Below are 7,483 nucleotides of genomic sequence, written 5' to 3'. Positions count from 1 at the left end.
CAACCATGCAAACCTATTTTGGTTTTCTGTGAAAGTCGTTTTCTCAGAAACAGCATCATGATATATTGTGGTGACTCCCAAACTGTGGTTGTGCTGCAGAGTTCTACTTTATTTTCACAAACTCCGATCTCTCCAAGACTCTTCATCTTGACTCTATAAACCTCCGGCTGTGTGCTTTCTCAGTATTTTGTTGAACCACTCTTCTCTGTAGTTACGTGACTCAAATTCAAGCAAGTGGGAGGAAACCTTTTATTTCTGTGTGCAGAAATAAAAGGTTTAATAATTCAAGCAGATATAAATCTGAAATTTAGAGACATGGAGAGCTGAAAACAGACAACAGACTAAAACAGCAGAGACAAAATGATCCAAAGACGAATGTATACTGAAGGGAGCTCTTTACCATTTACCAGAGAGGGGACCTGGTTTTGTGGGAGGTACAGAGTTACAGTAAGACCTTAGCATCTCCGGGACCAAACTTGGTTCTGGAGGAGGGGTTCACTGAAAGAGCATGGAGGTCACCTAAACGTTTAGTAGACAGCAATGCTAGTAGTACCACTGTCTTGAGGGACAGATGCTTGAGATCAGCCTTCTCCAGGGTGAGGAGGGTTGGCAAGGCCGTCCGATATCACTGCCAGGTCCCATGGAGGTGCCAGGGACCTGGCAACCGGCAGAAGCCTATGTGCCCTGTTCATAAAACGGCCCACCAAAGGGTGTTGGCTGGCTGTTTTACCCTCAAAGCCTACGTGGCATGCCGAGATAGCAGCCAGGTAAACTTTAATTGTGGAGACTGCCATTCTTTTGTCAATCAGCTCTTGGACACTGAAAAGAGAGGAGATCTCTGTCAGAGCACCATTTTTCAAAATTGTTCTACTTGCAGTCATATAAGGACCTGGTGGAGGAAGCCCTAGCACTCTGAATGCGATTTATAACATTCTAAGGGAGCCCTGCTGTGCTCAAATTATACCACTCACGGGCCAGGCCCATAGTTTTAGGTGTTCTGGGTGTGGGGGAAACACTGTCCCCCCTATCTGAGACAGCATGTCTACCCGTAGCAGGAGTTGCCAAAGCTGTCCTCTCAGGAGCTGATATATATCCGCCCACGCCCGCCGACAGGGGGGGACAAACGGGTCAGTTGTCCCGGGCCCAGGGCAGAGGAGGGGGCCCAGAACGGACCCTCTGATCATTAAAATGGTAAGTGTCAGTCAGCGCGTGCGCTTACTGCAGCAGCAGTCTGTGTGTCCCGGCTCTCTGCTGCTCCCCCTCCCCTCTCGTACATGGCTCAGTGGCGCCAGCCAATCAGCACGCAGGCTCAGCCTGGCCCGCCCACTCAGCTTCTCTTCACTGAACACACAAACAACCGTGTGGCTCCTGTTCAGACTGGGAGAGAGACCGCATAGCGGAAAAGCATGAAGAGGGGAATAAGCGGCGTTTCGGCTTTAATACCGTAAATGAAATCAAGCTGTATGTTCTGTAAAAAGCCGGTTAAATGCAGTGGAAACACAACAAATTTATCTAAGCACGTGAAAAACCATGAGCAAGCAGACGTCGAGAAACAGAAAAGGAGAAGAAACTTCTCTCATTGCCCCTACAGACCCACAGACTGACGTCACTGACTGAGGCGATGCAGTCCTCCAGAATACATCCAGGTAGATAAGAGTGGCCATCTTCAGCAGCACTTCATGTTAACTTTCAAAGTAGATATTATCTATCATATGCTACTGGAGCCCACACAGAAAATGTAATTAAGACCTTTTAAGAACCTTTTAAGAAGTACATATATCCTATTAAAAAGTGTTATTTAGCTAATCCTTTATTTATCTCACGACGGGGAAATTTATAGGATTAAAGCAACAGGCAGGTGCACACAACACAGACATAATTAAAAAAGGATTGAAAAATATATGAGGTGGATTAGGAAGAAAAAAACACATAAAATTATTATTATTATTATTATTATATAATTTGTAATAATAGAATAAAAATCACAAAACCCGAAAGGTCAACAGTTTCATGATACTTCAAGCTAAAATGTCAAAAGTATCTGTGACTGTTGTGCGTTTAATGGCAAAAAGGAAGCCTTTTTCAGAGATTCAGAGGGCAGAGAATTCCCAAAGTATCTAACATATTCTACTTCCAGCAATGGAAGGGAAAAAAATTGTTAGGGACTGGCTAATATACAGCAGGTCAAAAAAAGGCCATAGTTTGCTGTTCTCTGATGAAGAAAAGATCAACTAATGCACTAAATTCAATAGACGGGTTGAAAATATCCAGTTTAAAATACAGAGATTTTCAGGGCATGAAGTATACAGTTAAGTTGCCTTTTTTTTTGAATGAGTATGAGTATGTGCGTCACCACCTCCCTCTGTGATCGAGCCAGAAGGAGCCAGTGATCCAGATATGTGGCCAAGCGGATGCCCTGCTTCCTTAGTGGAGCAATCGCCGCTTTGGTACAGCACACAAACAATCTCGGGCTCAGGGAGAGCCCGAACGGGAGCACTGTGTATTTGTATTAGACACCCTGAAAAGCAAATCTCAGATATTTCCTGTGCAGTGGGTACACAGGAATATGGAAATACGCATCTTTCAGATCGATCAAGGTGAACCAGTCGCGCTGACATACCAGACGTAAAAGGGATGCGTGTGTGAGTATTCTGGATTTGTATTTCTGCAGATAACCGTTCAGAGCCCTCAGATCCAGGATAGGGCGAATTCCTTTCCCTCCCCGTTTCGGGATCATAAAATACCTGGAGTAGAAGCAGCTGTTTTTCTGCTTCAGAGGAACAGGGCTGATGGCTTCTTTCCTCAGCAGCGCAGAGATTTCCTCCTGGAACGCGCAAGCAGATTCTCTCCGCACCTGAGTGGGAACTATGCCCGAAAAGCGAGGGGGGATCATGGCAAACTGAAGCCGGTATCCCAGCGTTACAGTTCGCTGAACCCAGGCTGATATCGTGAGGGAAGCCCATCTGTCTCTTTGAAACGTCATTATAGGGTCTCCCTCCGATCTCAGAAGCGGGCTTATGGGGCCTTCTAGCGATAGAGGAGAGTCGTCCTGATTGGACGGCAATGCACATGCGCAGGGAAATAACTGCATCATGTAGTCGATCCCAACAAGCTGCCCGTGGGGATGAGATACCCCCTGCAGGAGCAATGATGTGACTGATCCGTTTATTTTTATTTTTCGTGTTTTCATCTGCGCCCTCGACCTTAGGTCTGGATGCAACAGGAGAACATGACCAGCCCCAGGGTTTTCGGCCGTCTGAGGATCTTGAAAGGAGAGGGCCTTGGCGTTGCCTGGGCGTAGGAATGCCGTGATGACACCTGAGGAGAAGGTTCCGTCTTCCTGGGTAGGCAGAAAAGGAGCGCTTTGAGCTTCGCACCGCTGTTGCATGGATGCTAAAGTGGATTCGAAGATGCCTTCCGGCACGACTGGCATGTCCAAAATCTCCTCCCTATCACGGGAGGTCAGGTTTAGCCACCTAGCTCTTTCCTGCAACACCATCATCCCCACTGATTTCCCTGTGGCTTGGACTGCACAGCGCTGTATGCAGAGGCAGAGGTCCGTTATCATGGTGATCTCATCCCACACATCGGGGTCCGGCTTGGAGGCCATGTCCTCGCACAGTTCCGCCTGGTATGCGAAGAGCATGGAGGATACATTCAGCGCTCTTACCGCAACCGCTGCCGCTTTATACACCCTTTCCATCAGGGCGGACTGGAAACGATCCGGCTTGGATGGCAATGTGGGGCTTTTGGAGGATGTCGGCAGCCGTGGATGCAGGTGAGCTGCTACCAGTCTTAAGACATGCACTCATGTCTTAAGACATGCAATTGCAGGAAATGGGATGCTCTCAGACAGTATTTTGTGTCTTAAAGACATTGAGTGTCTTGAGATGTCTTAAGACATATTTTTATTTGTCTTAAGACATTCAAATCTTAAGATGGCTTAAGAAACCCTTTGCAGCCTGTCTCAAAAGCATTGCCAAGCTATCTTGTTTCAACAGGAGTTTTATGATTTAAAAATTTGGGGGCAAAAGGGGAAAATATGGGCATCATGTGTTGTGTTGCCTTTCAGGCATGAATCTCAATGGACCTTTGTTTTGAAGGAGCTCTTATTTTGAAGGGGAGTTTTTACTAACATTCCGAATCTCAGGTTTGTTTTCAGTAAGTACGGCAGTTGGAGGAGGTTAGCAGAGTTCACATTTTGCTACATTTCTGTGTTCAACTTCCTGAATTTATCACTGTAAACGTCACAGAGGCAACGTCGTAAGTTGATAATTTCATAATTACATTTCTAAGTTTATATTTACTACACATTGGGGAGCAAATTGATATGCTGGGCCAACCTATGATTGGTGACTGCAACTGCTTTGAGCGATACCACCAGAGGATCAAGGACTTGGGTAGGTAAATTTTCCGTACATTTCATATACTAGGTCCTGAAGGTGTTTGAAACTCCCTGTCTTGATATTTTTGTTGTACTTCAGTTATTGCTCATAAAAATGGCGTCAGTATTGAAAAATGAATGGTGAAGAGGATTGTTGTGTTGGATACTTTTTGCACGCTGTCAACACCAAATGAGGAAACAGCAGAAAATACATCTGTCCCCGGGCTTCCAGTCTAAGCCCCGGTTTACAGGCCATCAGGATCAGCCACAGTGATATCTGCAGCTGAACTTCGTCAAAGGCATGGGCTTGGTAGGGAAATCTATGTTACAAAAATAAATTACTAAAATAGTTGTATTATTAAAATATTCTTGGATATTCCATCAACAATGACTAAAAAAAGGTAACAAAATTATTTTATTTATTGTGATTAATTTCTTAACGGGGTTGCAACTTGGAACCCAAATGCCAGAGCTGTCCCACCTGAAAGTGTCAAAAATGTTGCGCCAGCCAGACATCATGGAGAGAATGGGTGATAGAGTCCTGACACAGGAAGAGATCTTCCTTGGCCCAAAGGTATGACTCCTGTAGTTCATCTCAATCCAGTACAGTAAAATACATATTAACAAATATTATTAAATATTATAATGTACTGTAAGCACTGCCTTTTTGTATAGGAACATCATTAACATAATTTGCTTTTATTCCCAACATTTGGATAAGGGGAAGCATATCATCAACATCATTAACAACCCACTCTCTGGGCAACCGGAGAGATGCATTAAACACCAAACTGCCACACTGTTCCCACAAAAATATAAGTATGTTATCAATGTTTATCATTTGTGTAATAGCAGTAGTAATGTACTAATTTCAGAATATTTTTTCTGCCAAATTCACAAAAGGATAGCGCAGAGCAGCAATTGTACCAGCAACAAAACATACTGTATAGCGTTTCCCAGAAGCTGTGCATCATTTTGTGTATTAGACCCTTGGATATTTATCTAAATAAACAGAATACACCTTTTATAATATACCTTTTTAATGAATGCAAGTGTTTTGAAAATATTTTATTTCATTCAAAGATTTGATGTAAAGACTCTCAGAGTTGGCTCATTTGTGGAGATAGCCCCCTTCAACCCAACCCATGTGAATGACAGTGACAGGCAACCAGTGAAAATCACAACCATATGGGCTACAGTCTCTGGTAAAGTAGTTACATCTTGAATATAATGTGTAAACAGGATTATAGAGAAACCAGGCAATGTAAACCTCATAGCATAATGCATAACACTAGGTTAAGTTACAGTTTTACTAGAGATAATTTTTGTATCCCATGGCTACATGCACAATATTTCTCCTCAGATATTCCACTGGTCCTGTTTGAGGGTACCACTTTCTTTCTGCAACGCACAAAAGACCCACTGACAGGCTGCAAACAGTATCAGGAAGGGGGAAAAAAATAATTTTTCCAACATCAGCCATCACTGACACCCTCCTGTTCCTCCACCACAAATGCTTCTGGGAGCCAATTGAAAACCTAAGGATCGGGACAAAGTCTGCTGCCACCAATGGACAGTACTGTCAATTAGTTGAAAAACATCATTCACAATCCAAGGAACAAATTGCATCTTAGAAACAGATATCCACACTCTTATACAGAGTAACCTTACCAAACACACACACACACACACACACACACACACACACACACACACACACACACACACACACACACACACACACACACACACACACACACACACAAACACACACACACACACGTAACTTGATGTCAATTTTGTAAACCTAATCATCTTAACATGTATATACTATGTGCAATAATTGCAATACATTGAACTGTATTTTACTATGTTTTATTAAATACTCCGTGTGTCATATAGGGTTTGTCATTCTTTTCTGTAAACAAAAATATATAAATTATTACCAAAGAATAGTGGATAGTGATATTTTACAAAATTTCATTTCTAAGACATCTTCAGATATCTCAAGACATCTTCATATTTCCAAGACATCTTGAGACATCTCAAGTCATCTCAAGACATCTTAAGACCCATGTCTATAGACACGTCTTATAGACACGTCTTGACTTACCAAGACATCTCAAGACATCTCAACAAATGTGTCTTGAGACACATCTTAAGGCGTCTTTAGATGCGGTGAAGGCTGAGTATGTAAGCAGAATCATCACTGGAAATCGTGTGGCACAGTAGGGAAGCTAGTATTTTAATGAATGTCTGAAATTTCTGACTCTAAGGAGATGACGCGTTCTGCTCATGCACTCTTTGTTATCAGAGAACCGAGCCACTGAAAAACCAGGCCAAGCCCTACTATTGAACTACTACTAGATTAAGCGCAGTTCAGTTGTCTCTGGCACGGTGCAGTTCAGTTGCGTTCCATTTACAATCAATAGTTATCTCAGTTACCGAGCTCAGACCGTTCTCGGCACGGTTAAAAAAGGGTAGTGTAAATGGGGCTTTTGTCAAGTGTGCTAGGCAAGCACAAATAGGGGGTTTTAGGGCGCCAACTTCCGGTCCGCCATATTGGGGGGTACACTTCCTTATCTCTAGTTGTCGTACACGTATTATCGTATCGCGAATGGATAAGTACGCCAGCACGCTAGAGCGACCAGATAAGGACGTATATCTGAGGAAATGTTCCGTGATCGACCATATGCCCTCCACGGTGCCTTGTTTAGCCGTAATCCAGATGATTGGCCAAATGTAGAGCACGGCGACATAGTGCATTACCTGGTGTTCGGTGAAAACCCTCTGCACACTCTTGAGGAAATGAGAGCTTACAAGGGTCTAGAGGCTCACAACCAGTTCACATCTGGTTATGTACATCAAGGAAATCGCCATCATACGTGGACGGGTGAGTTTTAATAAGATGGTAAAAATGTAAACAATCCGACGCAAATGCGGCGCATGCTTCTGCGGTGGCTGATGGCCGGCGGCCGGCGGTGCGCGAAGGCGCTTGGCTGCAGGGCCGATCGACGCCGCTCGCGGCTTTAATTATTTAAGCAGAACAATGACCAGTGAAAAATTAAGTTGTATTTACCGTATTGGCGCCGGTAGGAG

General features: G+C 43.8%; 1 long non-coding RNA gene across 1 annotated transcript; it reads left to right on the top strand.

Moving 5' to 3' along the window:
- The first annotated feature begins 5,115 nt into the window (after window positions 1–5,115).
- On the top strand, window positions 5,116–5,982 carry LOC118565049. Its single transcript, XR_004932140.1, has 3 exons — window positions 5,116–5,203; window positions 5,468–5,589; window positions 5,748–5,982. It is a non-coding gene; the product is annotated as an uncharacterized LOC118565049 (long non-coding RNA).
- The last annotated feature ends 1,501 nt before the right edge of the window (window positions 5,983–7,483 follow it).

The sequence above is a fragment of the Fundulus heteroclitus genome, chromosome 2, assembly GCF_011125445.2.
Source record: "Fundulus heteroclitus isolate FHET01 chromosome 2, MU-UCD_Fhet_4.1, whole genome shotgun sequence".
Classification (NCBI taxonomy): Eukaryota; Metazoa; Chordata; class Actinopteri; order Cyprinodontiformes; family Fundulidae; genus Fundulus; species Fundulus heteroclitus.
The sequence above is the reverse complement of the archived record's forward strand: the minus strand, read 5'-3'. Positions and strand labels throughout refer to the sequence as shown.